At 41.4% G+C, this 12,304-nt stretch overlaps 1 pseudogene; it reads right to left on the bottom strand.

The window, feature by feature from the left end:
• Positions 1–5,424: 5,424 nt before the first annotated feature.
• On the bottom strand, positions 5,425–10,544 carry LOC143855780 (uncharacterized; annotated as a pseudogene).
• Between the last annotated feature and the right edge of the window lie 1,760 nt (positions 10,545–12,304).

Below are 12,304 nucleotides of genomic sequence, written 5' to 3'. Positions count from 1 at the left end.
CGAAGACTTGAAGCCAACAACTTTATTGAATCGAAGACTCTTAAGTACATCAGTAACTCTCTTTTTTTTTACGCACCTCAATGGGCTCTACATTGAACTTGACAAAGGACGTAAAATATAGAGTCTGAATGAACACGACTGACAAATATGACACACATCCCCCTTTTTTTTTTAACATTAACATAGTAAGACTTACCAACTCTGAGAGAAGAAAGTTGGTACAAACTCAGTGAAAGACAAACCTTAACAACACAGGACATTTTTTTGATAATGATGAACTGGCACTGAAAATATATGAGTAGTACACCTTCTTCAATGATGTCAATGACTTGAGGTTCAACCCTGATATAAGTCATGTTGACTTGATTAGGTGAAATGAAAGGCCACTGGTTCAACAAATGGGTGAGGTCAATTAGGTTTGACTCCTATCATGGAATTGACAAAAACTGATTTTAGTATGAGGCAATCTCATGAAAATGATATACACAAGTTGAAACAAGAGATAATACAAACGCATCTCTGCATTGGGAAGGAACCAGCATCATAACCATTGTAAGAGGGATCATGGTAGGGTAAGCACATGACTTATCAATAACCCAAAAGGATAGCGATCACACTGAAAATGAGTTGAGTAAAATCCGGCAGCATGACGGCCCTAAAAGGAAAGTGGTAGAGTAAACTCATGGCTTATCAATAACTCTGAAAAGATAACAATCATACTCAAGGTGTTTATATAAAATCCGACAGCATAACGGCTATATAAGGTGATCCTCACAACTCAACATAAGGGTAGGACTCTCAGCAAGGATGCTTGCACTCAAATAATGATGGCGAGATAAGCACATAATCGGTAGACAAAATATGGTCACCAAGGAGAAGTAATCAAATGAAGGACTGACCATGAATGACGACGCTTGGTCATGGGTTGGATTTGCGACCAAAAGATATATCATGGCTACAGAGACACCGGACAAGCCATCGACCAGATCTAAGACACAACAAAGAATGGATATACAATCAAAAGGGCAGCAAGTAGACTGTGGCCATGAGAGTGACAAGTACGGGCCACCCGTCAGGTGAATCTGAAAGAATGTAAATATAATTGATTAAACCAGGAATCCCCTACTAGAAATGGGTCCTAATCTAATCAACCGACAGAATCATATACACACAAGAGATATGTACATTTCGAGGACGAGAAGACAGATTGTGGTTTCAACAATGGCAATGGAAATGCCACCAACCGAATCAAGAGAATGTAGATAGGATGAATTAGACCAGGAATACCCACTGAAAATGGGTCCTAATCTAGACAATCAGCTCAACAAATAATGTAGATACAAGAAGATAATTACAAATCGACTCAGCAAATAAGTCACGTACAAAGGAACGACACAAATGTACACTCGAGAGACCAAAGGCAGACCATGGTCAGAATAACTATAGAGGAAAATTACTGACCAGGTCCGAAGGCTGGGGAATGAAACACTGTGGCTAATGGATATACCAGAAAACTTCATTGATAGACAGGCCCTGGTCTAACAGCTAGCAAGGAATGATTAGGTTCACAAATTTTAAATAAAACGGATAAAGAGGAATCGAGAAATGGATCATGGTCATAAAAGGTGGTGAACAAGAACCATCGGCCTGATCCAAGACTGAAATAGTGAACAAACTCTAATCGGCGATAATAGATCAGAAAATCTCTGTAGAAAGCAGGCCCCGATTTGACAGCCGACAAAACGGATATAAATCCGAGATACAGGAATAATCATATGATAAAGATGATAGGGTAGACCGCGATCTGGATGATGACCAAGCAAGAGCAAGAGTCATCGACCGGGTCTGAAAGAATGGTATGACTGAAATAGATAAAGAAACCTTATTCGAAAAGATAAGCCATAATCTAAGAATAATACATTATACACACACACACACACACACATATATATATATATATATATACACCCTAACCAGGGGCACCAGCCCTAATCTAATCTAACGGAGTTGAGAAAGTCTTGACTCAAGACAGACTGATGAGTGTACTAGGACCGTGTTGTAGCCACGCAAGGTGAGCTACCCTAGTCTACAAATGGGACAAGGCTCCTAACTCTAGGCTTCACATGTGTAAGCAACACACGCTCGACCCTATATGAATGCAATATACTTATATAAACACGGGTACTTCCTAGTTGAGTTTCACTAAGTCAGTAAGTATATACATAATATATAAAACAAAGTAGGGCTCCAGACTCAATCTATCGGGTACTATGCGTATGAACCATACTTAATATGTATAACTCAAGTGCACCGAGTGTTATACATAGTATGCTTCATTGCTCATCGGCTGCTGTAAACACAAGTGCACCGAGTGTTTACGGGTACAGCGCCAGCACATAGCTTGGAAATAGATTCAACAGCGCCATCAGGGTGTAATAACATCCCAGTCGGGAACGCATTGAATCTATCCCGTGGAACCAATAATGAAAAACAATGAAAGAAATAAAAAATATGACAATGCATACTGTGCAGTGTGTGAATCCCTTGTTTTAATTACGCACCTATCTGGTGCCCCTGGATTCTAAGCGAAAATGTTCCCATTTAAAATGATTTTAACCTAAATTCCTCCAAAGTTAGTAAAAATGGCATTTTAACAGAGTTAGGCAATGTTTCAAGAACTCCCCAGCAGAGTCGCCAGCCCGTGGACCCCTATCTTGAGAGGACCCGTGCCGAGGGACGCATCTATCTAAGCATGCATTTCCTGATAATAGAAATAATAAGCATACACAAAATAAAGTAAAAGATGTGTCACCTAATGATAACTAGGTTATGAGTGCCATACCTAACTGGTGTCTAAATTCTGATGGACAAACACATACAAGCTACAGCTAAAGGTATAGGATCAGTACAAGAAAGTAAGAGAACATAACAAATCCTAAGACTCTAAACGATTTAGCCCGAGTCCTCAGATGGTCTGGTATTCATCCAAAGAAGCCTACGTATCCCCGCCTCCACGAGAATCAAGGCAACGTGGTTCTTCGCACCTATTCTAAATTATGATGCCTAAGACACCTAGACCTCTATCTTAGACTCGATCTAAAAGACCAGACTAATTATTAAAGCTTCTTAAACGATTAATTAAATTCCAGTGAATTGTAGATTTTAGGACACCCTATATGCCCTAACTAAATGCAGGTTAGCCCTAAGCTAATGCAGGTGGTTCCTACAACCTATGTGTAACTAGGCTGTATTTCCTAAGGAAAACAATAGGATTGCTAACGCATCTTAGACCTAGTCATCAGTCGGTGATCCAAATCGCCAACTGACCGGACAGAGGCGCAACAAACTCCTAACTCTAACACAAACACAAACAAACCACACAACACATCAAAGACTAACTCCTAACTCTAAAACTCTCTATCTATACTCCTAACTCTAGAGGAAGATCTTTTCGAAAAATAATGTTTTGGAAGATTTTTATATTTTTAAGACTTTTGATGTTTTCAAATGTTTTTTATGTTTTAAAAATTTTGGTGATTAAAAGTGCGTTAACACCCTTCAGCTAAAGGGGATCCGATAGAAGAGCCTCCTTACCCACCATATCGCGGTAGAGTAATTTAGAAGGAAACGGGATCCCTAAAGCCTAAGGGGGAAGAAATCAAAACAGGGGGGACTAAGGTCCCAAAGAAAAGAACAATCTTGAAGAGACGAAAACAAAACTAACGAGCCCTAATCAATCTCCAAAGGAGACGATATCTAACCTGCGAGGGAAAACCCTAAATAAACGAGAGATGAAAAAGCTTCTAACCCTAAGGGCAGACTTCTAAACAAAAGGGACAGACAAGAACCCTATAGGAAGAACTGCTGAACAATCAGACACTAAGGAAGGGTCCTAACTAGTTAAACACTCTAAGAAGAGGGAATCCCTTAACCCGAGAAAACTCTAAGGCAGGAAGGGAAGAGATTGGCTCAAGAAATGTTCCATCAGCGCCAGACCCGACAAAGTGTTCCCAAAATCGAGGGTATCCCGAAACTCGAAAAGGATCCCGAGGAACGTAGAAAGAATAGTCTCGAAAGTGAAGGAACTCCTAAACCCTCTAAGAAGTAATGATCTCGAAGAAGGAGAAACCTCTAAACCCTGTAGAAAATGATGAGATAGGAAAATGGACACAAAGGGCAAAGGGGTGGCTCAAGAAACATTCCGTCATCGCCCAAATCCGAGGATGATATGCCCAAAATCAATGGAATCCTAAAATGCAAAGAGTATCCCTAGGAACTTGAAGAGACTGTGCCCGGAGAGGGAGGAAATCCCGAAGAAAGGATCACAACGAAAACAATGAAGGGGTTATGCTTGATATGCATATATATGAAGCCACGGAAACCAATGGCCGAAGAGCGAATGTGGCAGCTTAAACATAGGTGGCTTGATGGAAATCATATTCAGTTAAGCTCTTGGAGACATTTAACAGGTATAACCTCATGTAAACATAGCTGGAGGTAAAAGAATGCAAGGAAGCTTTCAACCATAATACATCGAAACCTGAGACTTCTAGGAATTTGGATTATATGACATTTGTTTGAGAGGCATGATCATATCAACAGAACCTTTAAGCAATAGAAGTGATAAGGTTGGGCCAAAAGAACCCAAACCGATGACAAGAATAACAATGAGAATATAAACCAGATGATGCTTTCCAGACCAAATGGATATAATCAGCAAGATGAAAGATTAATCAAGATCCGAGAATCCCAATGCGGTACCGAAACAAAAAAAGGCCCTACATTCAGAAATCAATTAGCTTGCATACTAAAAGAAAGGAATGTTATGCCCACCCCTTTTCTTATCAAGGAAAACTCGTTCGTAGTTTTAAAAGTATCCATGAATGCATCAACAGGGCTGGCCTAGAAAGAAAGAAAGAGCAGATGTGCGAAGGAATAGAAAACGATGACAAGGGGCAGATAAATGGAGAGTCATGACCTGGGGAATATAAACTGGGCCCAGACCCAAAAATTCATGCTAGAAGAAAATGCATCAATTCTCAGGTATGAAATATAGTAATAGGACAAAATAAGTGTCCCAAACTACCAAGATCATTCATCTTGAACTAGCATAATAATTCCATGGAATCACATAGCATGCAGTAGATCCTCAAACCACACTTAATCATCTCAACACTAATTTAAATGATGGAAATTAATGAGAAATTATACCTGATTCCTTATGCTCAACAGATTGCTAGATGATAGAAAACAAGTGTGATGACCGTAAAAGTGAATTGCTCGAAACTCCGGCGGAACCAAATGAACTACAGCTTTTCGGAAAAGCCACAAGGTGCCATGGAATTCCTGCAACAATTATTTTCTTCTCCCTTATCTACAACCAATATCCTAGGCAGCCCTCTCCCAAAACTCCAAACGAAGGTATCAAGCCTCCATTTCACACGAATCAGAGGTAGCAATTGATGAAGAGATTAGAACCCCTTCTTCTCTCTGTGGAATGGCTCTCGTGAATCCCATGTTCGCTGTCAGAGCAGGAGCGCACTAGTAATCTCCAGTTCCGAAAATGATCTTGTTCTTCGCTGCAATCTTTTTAGTTGTGGGAAGACCCATCATACCTTCCGAAGGATTATCCTGCTTTCCAGATATGACACCTTGTAATACTGTTAGGATTGGGTTCTGAAGCTCGGACATCACCTGTGCCATAACGAATTCGAAGTTGTTCTTAAAACAATCTCTCATTTCAGACTCTGATGTTGTCAGCAGACGCTCCGCACCACCATTACTTATTCCTGAGATAAGCGCAACCAAAGCAGTTGTATCAAAATTTACCATAGCTTCACCCGACATAGCCTCAGGTTTAGCAGCTGCTATATCCATGAATGCAAAATTCATTCCAGAAATTAAAGAACAAAACATATTACTTGAAACCAATCCAACAGGATTTTCAGGGAGTTCAGCAGCTCCAGTGATTTGACCTTCGATGCTCTGATCAGAATGCAAGTCTGTGTTCTCGACATTGTCAACCTTTAGCTGGAATGCACGGGCTCCTCCGCATACTCTTGATGTATCATTACTATTCGCAACTACATAAACCCACTCACCCTCTAATTCGGTAAAAATAAGAGAATCGGGAACCCAGAACTCGGTTCCAAACTCGATGGCCCCAAATTCATCTCCAAGCTTCTGTGAAACAACATCATCGACCCCAATGGAGAAAAACAAAATTACTAATAATGGCTTCAGAGATTGTGCCGAAGCCGCTGCCAGAACCTGTTCTACACGGGCTCTTAAACCCTTATTTCTGTGAGAGCCAGGCCATTTTTTTTTAACTCCAAGAAATTCTAAAGAATGGTGATAATGGAAGAGAATTTGAGATGGGTTTGAAGAGGTTTCTATAAATCTGGGAGGTGGATTTTAGAAATGGGTTTGGTATATGTGGGTTTAGGGGTGGAGAGATGGGCGGAAATAATGGGGGTTACCGGATGGGGTTTGCCGGAGAGATGAGGGAGATGGCCGGAGCTCCGGTGGGAAAACGAGTCGAAGGAGTGGGTTTTTCTTCTCTTCTTCCTCAACTTGCCCTCTCTCTCTCTCTCTCTCTCTCTCTCTCTCTGTAAAATGAGGGTTTGATGGTATGGTATTGGGGTTTTGGGTTCCAATAGGATGGGGTTTGAGGAGATAAAAAATGGTGGCTGCTATGGGGGTCGGATTGGGGATGGAAGATGGGATAAAATGAAATGGGTTTTCTGGTGGTGGCTGCGAGGAGATGGAGGTTGAGGTTGTGGTGGTGGTGGAGATGGAAGATGGAAACGATGGCTGAAATTGAGGCAAGTAGAGAGGATGGGAATGGGTTTGGTAATGGTAGAAGGAGGTATTGAGGTTTGATTTGCAGGGGAAAGGGTGGAAATGGAGGTGATGGTAGGGTAGGTGGCTAGCAAATTAGAGAAGGGGAATAGGGGGAGAAATACAGAGGCGATGGTGGCTCCGATGGCTTCGCCGGATTCCGGCAAACCCACCGGAGAAGATGAGTAGAGGAGATCGGATTCTCCTCTCTCTCTCTCTCTTCCTCTCTCTAAGCTCTGCTCGGTGTTGGTAGTGGTGGCCGGCCAATGGTGGTGGTCGGATTAGATGCGAAAATGGGGAGGAGAAGATGGTGGTGGTATTGGAGGAGATCCTATGGAGGTGGTGGCCGGTCCTCCTGCTCCTTCTTCTCCCTCCCTTTTCTCCCTTTGCGGCGGCATAAATCCTCCTCCCCTTCAAACCCTAGTCGATGGGTTTTATTAAAAAGAGATGATGAATTTGACCCCTTTTCTCCCCCGGACAGCCCCCTAATGCGTGATTTCCAAAAATTTCTAACCAAGAGGGGGGGGGTCTAAGTAGAAAACGGGGCAAGAAATTCCTTTCTCTCCACATGATTCTTAACCCTCTGATTTGATCCAAGGGCCACTAAGGATTGCTTGTGAAGGAAGCAACATAAAATTGCCAAGAATGCCCTCTTTTACATGGGAAATGACGTATTTCACCCCCCCTTTTCTGAACTTGCACCACGACACCGTCCTAATCCGTTCGCTAGGCAGATGTGCACGAATCTTGACAAAATTTCGTAGGACCTTGGTGGGACCCTAAGCTAGCCTAGGGTGTAATTTGGGGTTCTAAAATAATGATTTGAAAACGTTATGCACAAAAATATGGAGGTGCAGGGCACGGTCAAAATGGCGTGTCTACACTATCATTCTCAATGCTTGCCTTGAAGGCCATTCCTTTCTTCTTAGGATCATCTTTGTGACTTTGTTGATCCGCTCTCTCTTTCATCTTCATCTCGTGGGTAATAAGAGACCCAACGAGCTCTTCCAAGAGAATAGTATCGAGGTTCTTGGATTCTTCATAGCGGTGATCGTCGGATCCCAATAGGCAGGGAGTGATCGAAGTAATTTGTTCACAATTTCTTCATTTGTGTAGGTCTTCCCTAGTCCTTCCATCTCATGAAAAATGTTAGTGAATCGAGTATACATATCGGAAATAGATTCATCACTTTTCATTTTGAAAGCTTCAATGTCACTAACCAAAAGATTTATTTTAGTCTTTTTTAACTTGAGTGGTTCCTCATGAGTAGTTTCGAGGGTGGTCCAAATATCTTTGGTCGTTTTAGAAGTAGAGACTCGGTTAAATTCCTCAAGAGACAATGCACAAAAAAGTGTATTTACTCCTTTGGAGTTTAAGGCGGTTCTCTTCTTTTGAGTACCCGTCTAGTCACTTCTTTAGGTTGTGGGTGGAATATATTCATCTTCAACAAGTTCCCACATATCATAATTATGTGATTGAAGAAAGAAGGTCATTCTAGTTTTCCAATAACCATAGTTAGTTCCATTAAAATAGGGTGGTCTAGTCACGGATTGTCCTTCGACATTTCCGGAAGAAGTTGTCATGATCTTTCACTCTTGTAAGATTTTGAAAGTTCAAAATCTTATTTTAAGAGTCCAAAGCTCTGATACCAAGTGAAAATGAGCTAGGCAACCTAAGAGGGGGGGGTGAATTAGATTTATCAAAATTATAGTTTAGAAAACCCTGGTTTTTAAAACCCTTGCTCTTAGTAAATAATGAAACACTTATCTAATCAAGTATTTATAATGCAAATAGGGTTAGAGTGTTACCAATGTGATTGCAAGAATGTAAGACAAGAGAGAGTAGAAGGCACACCACAATAACACCACGATTTATAGTGGTTCGGTCTACAAAAGAGGCCTACTCAATTCTTCTTAAGGTCGCACTCAAGGTTATCCACTATCCGAAAGCCACACAACGCCCTGTTTCAAGGCTCCTTACAAATCCGAGTCTTTAAATTCACGAGTCTTTAAACTCACTGTAGACACCCTATTTTGACCGAACCCTAATAGAGTCGTTAGGGTAGAAACCTTATTAAACTAGTGTTTTAATGTCCCAAATTTGTTCCTAGAATAGATTAGGGTCCCATTTAGGTCCCCGTAAATTTTCGTCTGAATCCGTCGCGGTTCGCCTAGCAAACAGACGATGTTTGTAGAGTAGTGTAGTGTAGGAATAAGGGTGGCGACTTAGCCAGAAATAGGGGTGCGCGTGAGCTTAGAAATCCAATTCAAATTTTCCGTAATGGGTTGTCCAGGAAGATATAGGGGTATACGGATTAATGTGTAACGTAATTAGGGGGTGTATTATTCTGAACCAGGGCAATTTCGTAATTTGCAAAGATGCTTTTCTTCTCCTCCAAGTCACCATTAAGCCCTAAACTAGGTTAGTAAGTGATTAGGACTAGGATTAGTTAGAGGAAATCTTAGTTGGTTATGTTTATTTTGATCTCAGCCCTTGAACGAAAAAGGTAATTTGGAGGGTCGAGATCAAAAAGAGAAGATATTTTTGCAAATTTTTTTCCCCTTGTTTTCTACCTGGGCTGCCTCTTATAGAATAATAGTTGGCCTAGATTTGCCAAGGGGGCTGTCCTGGAAGGTTTGGGGGGCAAGTATATCATTTCTGGTTTTCTCCCTGGGCCACCCCCTTTGCAGAATGAAGTTACAAAAAAGGAGCACTAGAGGTGGCTGTCCAGGTAGAAAAGGGGCGGGCTTAAATATGTATTTTTCCTTTGTATAAAGAGGAAGGCCATCGAAGCAAGAAAAGAAAAGAGGATTTTCGTAGAAAATTGCAGAGAAGCAGAGAGAGAAGAGAGGAGTTTCAACTTCCTTCTCCGGCATCACTACTGGAGCTCCGATCGATCACCTCCGTCTACACCACCATCTCCGGCCGAATCCTTCCCCATCTTCTTCTTCTTCCCCAAATCCACCACCATCTCACCGGCCGTTTCTGCAACTCCGGCCGATCATCTCCCTCCTCCACTACCACAACCACCCCATACCCAATCACCACCACCATTAACTCTAACCCATTTTCATTAACCACAGCCCTAGATCTAAAACCCCAATCCTCCATCTACTCCGGCCGTGCCACCTCCGACCGGAATCCACCACCAAAGCTTCTCAGCCACCATTTATTCTTCCTCTCGTATTTTGGGGTTTCTCATTTTCTACCAAAAACAGAGAGAGTGAGAGAGAAGAGGGATCCAGCCACCAATCCCACCTCCACTTCACAGCCATCTTCTCCACCAACCCATTCCCGCCGGCCAACCCCATTTATTCCGGCCACTTCACCGGAATCTGGCCGGTTCTGCAACACCCAAACCCTCTGCCACCATCAGACCATCTCCACCTCCTTCCTCACAGACCCATAATCCTTACCCTCAAACCCACCACCAACCGGCCAAACCCACTCCTTCCCATCAAAACCCACCTCATTTTTCCCACTTCAACCTCCTCTGCAACCCAGTTCTGAACATCTCCACCATTTTCTCCTCTCCTCTGCCTCAGCCGCCGTCCCCAATACCATTCCCAACTCCGGTCGGAATCCGGCCATCCACCGCGGAACCCGGTCATCCCCCATCCACCGACAGCATCACAGCCACCAGCCTCCACCTCCCAAAACCCAAACCCTCTTTCATTTCTCTGCAAACCCATCTCAACCTCCATTTCTACCGTTTCTAACACAAACCCGAATCCACTTCATCTTCTTCGTACTCTTCTTCTTCCAATTTCTGTTTCGACCGACCCCCAACTCCGGCCAATCGTCTCCCCTTATCTACACCTCCATCAATCCTCACTACCACCATTACTCTTCCCCTGTTTTCTTCATCCCATCATTTTCCAAACCTTAAACCATTTCTACTAGCTCCAGCAAGACCAAAACCCATTTGGTTCCCTGTTCATTCAATTTCACCCTTCAATCACCCAATCCATTTTCACATAATTTCTACCCATCACAGCCGGTCTCGGACCGGCAAGCTTCGGTGCGACCAGCTGCGAGCAACTACGCGAAGCAGGAGTTTCGATCGGAGAAATTTGGAGGGGGAATTCAAGGTCTAAGGCCCAGAGAATTACAGAGAAAAGCTCGGGTAATTTTTTTTTTTAGCTACTGGTTTCCATAATTGCTCGAGAATACTTTGCTATGCATGTTATGTTTAGACTATGGGTTTGTATTTCAGAATCGTAGAGATGATCATGTCCTCCTTTTATATGCCTTGCTTATCTTCTCTACTTCAACTTACCTTGAGCTGATTTCATAAGATTTCAATCAGTGGGTTCGGTTTACATGTTTTAATTCCAATCTATATCCAGGCTACATTGGGTGAAATTGAACAAGTGTGAGTAAATTTTCTTTTTGTTTACTGTGTTGTGATGGCAAGTCTCCATTTCAAAAGAGAAAATGGTGATAATGCCAGTATTATTCCGCTATTGGCAATTGGCATTCAGTGGATGATACAGTTGAATCCTAGGTTCTAATTTTGGTTTTGATCTTGGTGATTATCTGGGTTATAGAATAATGAAGTTTGAGGTCTTTATTTTTATTTTTTTTCATTTTACTTTATTTTTTGTTTCTTTGCCTTTTAGTTCATAAAATAGCTGATGTTTTGATCAGATGCATTCTAAGGTCATGAATTTTCAAATGGTTTGGTTCCCCTTGAATAGCATTTCTTGCAATATATATATATATATATATATATATATATATATATATATGTATGTGTATATATATATATATATATATATATATATGTATATACTTCGGTTTTCCTTGAATAGCTAAAATTCTCCCAGTTTTTTCTTGTAACTGGATGTCCTTTTGATTTGTTGAGTAAACCCAAGAGTATTGAGAACTGCCTTTGTGAGTACTGCTGGAATTTTGGCAACTCTTTAGACAACAAAATGGGCGTAAAAGGGGGGGAAGTTGCTTTAAATTTCTTTTGTTGCAAAAAAATAAAAATAAAAAATAAAATGTACAATAGTTATCCATTGATTTGGAATTTCATAAAGTACTAATACTAATTTCATTGCTCGATTGCATGCTAGCAGGGAAGCTACTGCTTTAAGAGTGTTTATTTTACCGCTAGTACATGTGCAATTAACTTGTATCATTGTATATATGTGTGAAATGTGGGTATGATCAGAATCGGTGGCAGCAGGGGAATGGTTCGTGTATCAATTAGCACGAGCAGTTCTTAGAATTTTTGAGCGTCTGTGTGGCTATAGTTTTAGAGCGGGAATTTATCCTTAGCAATGTTGCTTTTCGTCCCATGGATAATATTTTATGTGCAAAGAATGCAATGAATATAAGTGGTTTTAATGGAACCAGCATGAAACAAAGTCAGTTGTATCCTCTGTATGATAAAAAAAGAAAACCATATATATTCGCTTTTTGTTGGATGATTCTAGTTGGCCAAATAAAATCATGT

Source organism: Tasmannia lanceolata, unplaced genomic scaffold, assembly GCF_043159265.1.
Source record: "Tasmannia lanceolata isolate RefF3 unplaced genomic scaffold, GAP_Taslan_0.1 ptg000023l, whole genome shotgun sequence".
In the NCBI taxonomy this organism is placed as follows: domain Eukaryota; kingdom Viridiplantae; phylum Streptophyta; class Magnoliopsida; order Canellales; family Winteraceae; genus Tasmannia; species Tasmannia lanceolata.
This window is presented reverse-complemented; position numbering and strand designations above follow the sequence as displayed.